This window comes from Rhipicephalus microplus, unplaced genomic scaffold (genome assembly GCF_043290135.1).
Source record: "Rhipicephalus microplus isolate Deutch F79 unplaced genomic scaffold, USDA_Rmic scaffold_1048, whole genome shotgun sequence".
Classification (NCBI taxonomy): Eukaryota; Metazoa; Arthropoda; class Arachnida; order Ixodida; family Ixodidae; genus Rhipicephalus; species Rhipicephalus microplus.
Window position 1 is genome coordinate 12,501 of NW_027465595.1, and position 9,274 is coordinate 21,774.

The window sequence follows — 9,274 nt, forward strand, 5'->3', positions numbered from 1 at the left end:
ACGGTGTTGGAGGAAAAGAAAAATATCGAGAAAGCACTGCGGTGTGCCGTGCGTAGGGACGGGCGCGCGTGCCACATGCCGCCGAAATATGGGTGTCGGAGAAAACAGAGTGCCGCGCGTAACGAGGGGCGCGCGTGTTACAGAGAGATATGCCCAAACGCATGAAAGTGTACGCAGGTGTCCTAAGGCAGTTTTTTTTTTTTTTCCTCATTTTGATGTCGCCCCGGCTGACGTGGTTTTCGTTTTTCCGTGCCGCCCCGGCTGACGCGGTTTTCGTTTTTCCGTGCCGCCCCGGCTGACGCAGTTTTTGCGCCGCCCCGGCTGACGCGGTTTTCGCGCCGCCCCGGCTGACGCGGTTCCGACTTTGCACTTTTTGGCTCACCCCGGCTGGCGGCCCACTCACTCGATCGCCAGGTCTGTTTGCCCCGGTGGTTCCACCGCCAGGCTTAAGCGCGAACTTTTTTTGTTTGTTTTCTTTTGATTAAGCGCAAGCTTTTTTCTTTGTTTTCTTTTGATTAAGCGCGGGCTTTTTTCTTTGTTTTTTTTGCATTCGCCCCGGCAGACGCGGTTTTTGCGCCGCCCCGGCTGACGCGGTTTTTGCCGCCCCGGCTGACGCAGTTCGGACTTAGCACTTTTTGGCTGAGCCTGGCTGGCGGCCCACTCACTCGATCGCCATGTCTGTTTGCCACAGTTTTCCCGGTGGTGCCGCACCCGGGCTCGCCCCGGCTGACGCAGTTTTCGCGCCGCCCCGGCTGACGCGGTTTCGTGCCGCCCCGGCAGACGCGGTTTTTTGCGCCGCCCCGGCTGACGCGGTTTTTTGCCGCCCCGGCTGACGCAGTTCGGACTTGGCACTTTTCGGCTGTGCCTGGCTGGCGGCCCACTCACTCGATCGCCATGTCTGTTTGCCACAGTTTTCCCGGTGGTGCCGCACCCGGGCTCGCCCCGGCAGACGCGTTTTTTTTTTTTCTTTCGCCCCGGCTGACGCAGTTTTCGCGCCGCCCCGGCTGACGCGGTTTCGTGCCGCCCCGGCAGACGCGGTTTTTTGCGCCGCCCCGGCTGACGCGGTTTTTTGCCGCCCCGGCTGACGCAGTTCGGACTTGGCACTTTTCGGCTGTGCCTGGCTGGCGGCCCACTCACTCGATCGCCATGTCTGTTTGCCACAGTTTTCCCGGTGGTGCCGCACCCGGGCTCGCCCCGGCAGACGCGTTTTTTTTTTTTCTTTCGCCCCGGCTGACGCAGTTTTCGCGCCGCCCCGGCTGACGCGGTTTCGTGCCGCCCCGGCAGACGCGGTTTTTTGCGCCGCCCCGGCTGACGCGGTTTTTGCCGCCCCGGCTGACGCAGTTCGGACTTAGCACTTTTTGGCTGAGCCTGGCTGGTGGCCCACTCACTCGATCGCCATGTCTGTTAGCCACAGTTTTCCCGGTGGTGCCGCACCCGGGCTCGCCCCGGCTGACGCAGTTTTCGCGCCGCCCCGGCTGACGCGGTTTCGTGCCGCCCCGGCAGACGCGGTTTTCGCGCCGCCCCGGCTGACGCGGTTTTTGCCGCCCCGGCTGACGCAGTTCGGACTTAGCACTTTTCGGCTGTGCCTGGCTGGCGGCCCACTCACTCGATCGCCATGTCTGTTTGCCACAGTTTTCCCGGTGGTGCCGCACCCGGGCTCGCCCCGGCTGACGCAGTTTTCGCGCCGCCCCGGCTGACGCGGTTTCGTGCCGCCCCGGCAGACGCGGTTTTCGCGCCGCCCCGGCTGACGCGGTTTCGTGCCGCCCCGGCAGACGCGGTTTTTTGCCGCCCCAGCTGACGCAGTTCGGACTTAGCACTTTTTGGCTGAGCCTTGCTGGCGGCCCACTCACTCGATCGCCATGTCTGTTTGCCACAGTTTTCCCGGTGGTGCCGCACCCGGGCTCGCCCGGCAGACGCGTTTTTTTTTTTCTTTCGCCCCGGCTGACGCAGTTTTCGCGCCGCCCCGGCAGACGCGGTTTTCGCGCCGCCCCGGCAGACGCGGTTTTTTGCGCCGCCCCGGCTGACGCGGTTTTTTGCCGCCCCGGCTGACGCAGTTCGGACTTGGCACTTTTTGGCTGAGCCTGGCTGGCGGCCCACTCACTCGATCGCCATGTCTGTTTGCCACAGTTTTCCCGGTGGTGCCGCACCCGGGCTCGCCCCGGCTGACGCAGTTTTCGCGCCGCCCCGGCAGACGCGGTTTCGTGCCGCCCCGGCAGACGCGGTTTTTTGCGCCGCCCCGGCTGACGCGGTTTTTTGCCGCCCCGGCTGACACGGTTCGGACTTTGCACTTTTCGGCTGTGCCTGGCTGGCGGCCCACTCACTCGATCGCCATGTCTGTTTGCCACAGTTTTCCCGGTGGTGCCGCACCCGGGCTCGCCCCGGCAGACGCGTTTTTTTTTTTTTTTTCTTTCGCCCCGGCTGACGCAGTTTTCGCGCCGCCCCGGCTGACGCGGTTTCGTGCCGCCCCGGCAGACGCGGTTTTTTGCGCCGCCCCGGCTGACGTGGTTTTTGCCGCCCCGGCTGACGCAGTTCGGACTTTGCACTTTTTGGCTGAGCCTGGCTGGCGGCCCACTCACTCGATCGCCATGTCTGTTTGCCACAGTTTTCCCGGTGGTGCCGCACCCGGGCTCGCCCCGGCAGACGCGTTTTTTTTTTTTCCTTCGCCCCGGCAGACGTGGTTCCCCCCCCCCCCTCCGTCTTTCTTTTTGTTTTTTTTTTTCGCCGCGGCTGAAGTGGATTTTTCGGTGCCTCGACGCCCCGGTAGTCGCGGTTTTTCCGTTTCCGCACGGCCCCGGCTGACGCTGCTCGGTCACAGTCGCCTTTTGTGGTGATTGCAGACTTCTTGAGCGCGGGTGTTTTTTTTTTTTGTTGTTGTTGTTGTTTTATTACGCATTCGCTCCAGCAGACGCTGTTTAGACTTTTTGTTTCCTCTTTTATCCTGCGACGAGGTGACGAGGTTTATTCGGTGCCCCGCCGCCCCGGCTGAAGTGATTTTTCCTGTCCCGTGCCGCCCCGGCTGACGCGGTTGGGACTTCGCGTTTGTTCGGCCGCCACGGGTTTTGGCGCACTCGCTCGGTTGCTTGTTGTTGCCACTTGTTGCGAACCCAGGTTTCTTGAGCGAGCGCGGGCGTTTTTTCTTCCTTTCTTTCTTTGTTCTATGTGTTAGCGAATCGGCCTTTAATATCACACGAGGACTCACAACCAACAATTTTCAGTTTGAAGTGTAAAAAATCTGCAGGTGTTGACGTAACTGACTTGCCCCGTACCCTTGAGTTACATCCATGAAGTTCTCGTAGTACTACTAAATCGCATTATTCCAAGTGGAGAAATTCCCATAAACTTGCAAACCTCTACACGAAAATCGGTGCGCGTGATAAAGTTGAAAATTATCGTCCGATATCAAATGTGCCTTCTATAACACAAATTCTAGGAAAAAAAAAAAAAAAACACTTGTTCGCCGTTTTCTGCGCCGTGACTGGCAGCACTCCGGCGAAGCGAAACGGGGTCGATTCGAGCACGATATCGGCGTCTTTCGACGTGCTCGCCGGCGACCGTCGCACGAGTACGTCGCACGAGCGCGTCTGCCGGGGCGCCGTTTGCGAAGCCGACGCAAAAGTGGGAACCGCCGCTCGGATGATCGCCGCTTTCGGCAGAGTGAGTGTTGGCCACTCCGGGGAAGCGAAACAGCGTGAATGCGCCACACGAAATCGGCGTATTTTGAAGTGCCCGCCGGCGACCGTCGCACGAGTACGGTAAACCGCGTCAGCCGGGGCGTAGTTCGGGACGCCGACGAAAAAGTGGGAAGCGCAACTCGGATCTTCGCCGTTTTTGCAGGAGTGAGTGGCGGCCCTCCTGCGAGACCAAGAAGCATCCGATTCGTGCACGAATTCGGCGCCTTTCGACGTGATCGCCGGCGACCGTCGCTCGAGTAGGGCAAACCGCGTCTGCCGGGGCGGGCTTCGGGACGCCGATGCGAAAGTGGGAAACGCTGCTCGGATGTTCGCCGTTTTTGGCCGAGTGAGTGCTGGCACACGGGCGAAGCCAAACGGGGCCGATTACGGCACGATATCGGCGTCTTTCGACGTGCCCGCCGGCGACCGTCGCACGAGTACGGTAAACCGCGTCAGCCCGGGCGGAGTTCGGGACGCCGATGCGAAAGTGGAGAACGCCGCTCGGATCTTCGCCGTTTTTGGAGGAGTGAGTGGCGGCACTCCGGAGAAAGCCAGGGAGCGCCAATTAGGGCGCACGATATCGGCGTCCTTTCGACGCGCTCGCCGGCGACCGTCGCACGAGTAGGGCAAACCGCGTCTGCCGGGGCGGGTTTACGACGCCGACGCAAAATGTGGGAACCGCCGCTCGGATGTTGGCCGTTTTTGGCAGAGTGAGTGCTGGCACTCCGGCGACGCGAAAGAGCGCGAATGCGCCCACGAAAGTGGCGTATTTGGACGTGCGTGACGGCGACCGCTGCAGGAGTATCGAAAAACCACGTCAGCCGGGGCGAGCGACACACGGCGGTCTGGGTGCTTATCGCTGCTATTATAGGGGCACCCCGGCAGACGCAGAAAAAAAAAAAAAAAATTTTCGACCTTCTTTTTTGCTGGTCGAGCTCGGGTAACCCAGGTCGCAATGGGAGCCGCGCACGAAAGCGGCGTCGCGAGACGCGTTCGCGGTCGCTAGTCGCACGAGCTCGGCAACCGCGTCAGCCGGCGCGGAGTTCGGGATGCCGACGGCTAAGTGGGTACCGCTGCTCGGATGTTCGCCGTTTTTGGCCGAGTGAGTGCTGGCACTCCGGTGAAGCCAAGGAGCGCCAATTCGTGCACGATATCGGCGTCTTTCGACGTGCCCGCCGGCCACCGCCGCACGAGTACGGCAAACCGCGTCTGCCGGGGCGGGGTTCGCGACGCGTACGCAATAGTGGGAACCGTCGCTCGGATGTTCGTCGTCTTTGGCCGAGCGAGTGCTGGCACTCCGGCGAAGCGAAACGGGGGCCGATTCGGGCACGATATCGGCGTATTTCGACGTGCTCGCCGGCGACCGTCGCACGAGTACGGCAAAGCGCGTCTGCCGGGGCGAGGTTTGCGACGCCGACGAAAAAGTGGGAAGCGCCGCTCGGATCTTCGCCGTTTTTGCAGGAGTGAGTGGCGGCCCTCCTGCGAGACCAAGAAGCATCGACTCGCGCACGATATCGGTGTCTTTCGACGTGCCCGCCGGCCACCGCCGCACGAGTACGGCAAACCGCGTATGCCGGGGCGGGGTTGGCGACGCCGACGCAAAAGTGGGAACCGCCACTAGGATGTTCGCCGTTTTTGGCAGAGTGAGTGCTGGCACTCCGGCGAAGCGAAAGAGCGCGAATGCGCCCACGAAAGTGGCGTGTTTGGACGTGCTTGACGACGACCACCGCAGGAAAACGAAAAACCACGTCAGCCGGGGCGAGCGACCCATGGCGGTCTGGGTGCTTATCGCTGCTATTATAGGGGCACCCCGGCAGACGCAAAAAAAAAAAAAAATTTTTTTCGACATTCTTTTTTGCTCGTCGACCTCGGGTGACCCAGGTCGCAGTGGGAGCCGCGCACGAAAGCGGCGTCGCGAGACGGCTTCGCGGTCGCTAGTCGCACGAGCTCGGCAACCGCGTCTGCCGGGGCGGAGTTCGGGACGCCGACGGCTAAGTGGGAACCGCCGCTCGGATGTTCGCCGTTTGTGGCCGAGTGAGTGCTGGCACTCCGGCGAAGCCAAACGGGGCCGATTCCGGCACGATATCGGCGTCTTTCTACGTGCTCGCCGGCGACCGTCGCACGAGTACGGCAAAGTGCGTCTGCCGGGGCGGGGTTTGCGACGCGTACGCAATAGTGAGAACCGTCGCTCGGATGTTCGTCGTCTTTCGCCGAGCCAGTGCTGGCAATCCGGCGAAGCCGAACGGAGCCGATTCGGGCACGATATCGGCGTCTTTCCACGTGCTCGCCGGCGACCGTCGCACGAGTACGGTAAACCGCGTCAGCCGGGGCGGAGTTCGGGACGCCGATGCGAAAGTGGGAAGCGCCGCTCGGATCTTCGCCGTTTTTGGAGGAGTCAGTGGCGGCACTCCGGTGAAGCCAAGGTGCGCCAATTCGCGCACGATATCGGCGTCTTTCGACGTGCCCGCCGGCCACCGTCGCACGAGTACGGCAAACCTCGTCTGCCGGGGCGGGGTTTGCGACGCCGACGCAAAAGTGGGAACCGCCGCTCGGATGTTCGCCGTTTTTGGCAGAGTGAGTGCTGGCACTCCGGCGAAGCGAAAGAGCGCGAATGCGCCCACGAAAGTGGCGTGTTTGGACGTGCTTGACGACGACCACCGCAGGAAAACGAAAAACCACGTCAGCCGGGGCGAGCGACCCATGGCGGTCTGGGTGCTTATCGCTGCTATTATAGGGGCACCCCGGCAGACGCAAAAAAAAAAAAAATTTTTTTCGACATTCTTTTTTGCTCGTCGACCTCGGGTGACCCAGGTCGCAGTGGGAGCCGCGCACGAAAGCGGCGTCGCGAGACGGCTTCGCGGTCGCTAGTCGCACGAGCTCGGCAACCGCGTCTGCCGGGGCGGAGTTCGGGACGCCGACGGCTAAGTGGGAACCGCCGCTCGGATGTTCGCCGTTTGTGGCCGAGTGAGTGCTGGCACTCCGGCGAAGCCAAACGGGGCCGATTCCGGCACGATATCGGCGTCTTTCTACGTGCTCGCCGGCGACCGTCGCACGAGTACGGCAAAGTGCGTCTGCCGGGGCGGGGTTTGCGACGCGTACGCAATAGTGAGAACCGTCGCTCGGATGTTCGTCGTCTTTCGCCGAGCCAGTGCTGGCACTCCGGCGAAGCCGAACGGAGCCGATTCGGGCACGATATCGGCGTCTTTCCACGTGCTCGCCGGCGACCGTCGCACGAGTACGGTAAACCGCGTCAGCCGGGGCGGAGTTCGGGACGCCGATGCGAAAGTGGGAAGCGCCGCTCGGATCTTCGCCGTTTTTGGAGGAGTCAGTGGCGGCACTCCGGTGAAGCCAAGGTGCGCCAATTCGCGCACGATATCGGCGTCTTTCGACGTGCCCGCCGGCCACCGTCGCACGAGTACGGCAAACCTCGTCTGCCGGGGCGGGGTTTGCGACGCCGACGCAAAAGTGGGAACCGCCGCTCGGATGTTCGCCGTTTTTGGCAGAGTGAGTGCTGGCACTCCGGCGAAGCGAAAGAGCGTGAATGCGCCCACGAAAGTAGCGTATTTGGACGTGCTTGACGGCGACCGCCGCAGGAGTACGAAAAACCACGTCAGCCGGGGCGAGCGACCCACGGCGGTCTGGGTGCTTATCGCTGCTATTATAGGGGCACCCCGGCAGACGCAGAAAGAAAAAAAAAATGGGGACATGGCGTGCGTCACCGTGCGGCTTCGCAGCGTTGCCGAAGTCGCCGAGCCCTTCGACTGAGCCGAACGGCGGACAGGGAACGTTGGTCGGCCGTTCTAACCTGTCGGTGCCACGCCGAGACGTCGTTAAGGAAAACCGCGTCGTGGGCCTCTACGACGCCGTCGAGTCGTTGTACGTTTGGTGTCCAGCGTGTCGGCGGCGAGTAGCGGACACGTCGTTCACGACTTCGGTCTTTCGCAGTCGACGCGAACTTGCGGAGAGTCGTGGTGCCTCACGTTTTCGGCAGAAACCGCGGCGGAATTTTCCCGTGCGTGCGCGCACGACCTCGGTGCTGTGCCGTCAGCGTAGTGTTGCACAAACTCGTGGCCTACCCAAGGTGCGGTACGTTTGCGGCCGTATCCTCGGTGGGAATTTCGTGAGTAGGGTCGCAAATTCTACGACCTCGGCGGGTTTGAGAGCGACGTAGACTTGTGGCACGCTCAACATGCCACACGTTTCGGGGCACACCCGCGGTGAAATTTTCTCGAGTACGCTCGTATTAGGGCCCAAGGAGGTCTGGGTACTTATCGCTGCTATTATGTGGGGGTTCTCGTGAGCGGCGTACGCGAAAGCGACCGGGTGTCTGATATGCGGCGGGCTTCGGCCTCGTCAAGCGTGTCCTCGGGTCTGCTCCAGGGGAATCCACGGCAGTCGTCTGCAGCCTCATCCGCTTGATGCGTTAGGGGCTGGTTGTCGGACGGTGCCGTTTTACCACGATATCGAGGTGTGTTCCGTGTCGTCCTCGGGCGATTCAGATGCGAAAGCGCCGAAGACGCGGGCGTGACCCGTCGTCTGGCGGCTTTGCAGTCTCGGCTCCGTTGCTAGTTCCGGCCGGTCCACCGACAGTGCAGCGGGCTTGGGCAACCCGCACGGCGCGACCGAGTCGATGCAACGAAAAAGAGCGAGCATGAACGTGCTTCTTGCCGCACGGCTCCCACTCGTCTTTCGGGAAGGTTGTGCCGTAGCGAGCTCGAACGCCGTCATCTCGGAGTGCAAAATAAGCGTGTTGGGGCGCCTGAAGGTGGCCTCCGCCGCACACAGACTGCGTCCGGCCCGCCGAGGGCGAGGACGGACGCGCAGTCGAACGATTACCTGGTTGATCCTGCCATTAATCATATATTTGTCTCAAAGATTAAGCCATGCATGTCTAAGTACATGCCGAAATAAGGCGAAACCGCGAATGGCTCATTAAATCAGTTATGGTTCCTTAGATCGTTTCTTCCTACTTGGATAACTGTGGCAATTCTAGAGCTAATACATGCAGTGAGCCTGGAGCCCTTTGGGTAACGGGTGCTTTTATTAGACCAAGATCGATCGGGTTTCGGCCCGTATTGTGTGGTGACTCTGGATAACTTTGTGCTGATCGCATGGCCACGAGCCGGCGACGTTTCTTTCAAGTGTCTGCCTTATCAACTTTCGATGGTAGGTTACTTGCTTACCATGGTTGTTACGGGTAACGGAGAATCAGGGTTCGATTCCGGAGAGGGAGCCTGAGAAACGGCTACCACATCCAAGGAAGGCAGCAGGCGCGCAAATTACCCACTCCCGGCACGGGGAGGTAGTGACGAAAAATAACAATACGGGACTCTTTTGAGGCCCCGTAATTGAAATGAGTACACTCTAAATCCTTTAACGAGGATCAATTGGAGGGCAAGTCTGGTGCCAGCAGCCGCGGTAATTCCAGCTCCAATAGCGTATACTAAAGCTGCTGCGGTTAAAAAGCTCGTAGTTGGATCTCAGTTCCAGACGAGTAGTGCATCTACCCGATGCGACGGCTCGGACTGAACATCATGCCGGTTCTTTCTTGGTGCACTTCATTGTGTGCCTCGAGATGGCCGGTGCTTTTACTTTGAAAAAAT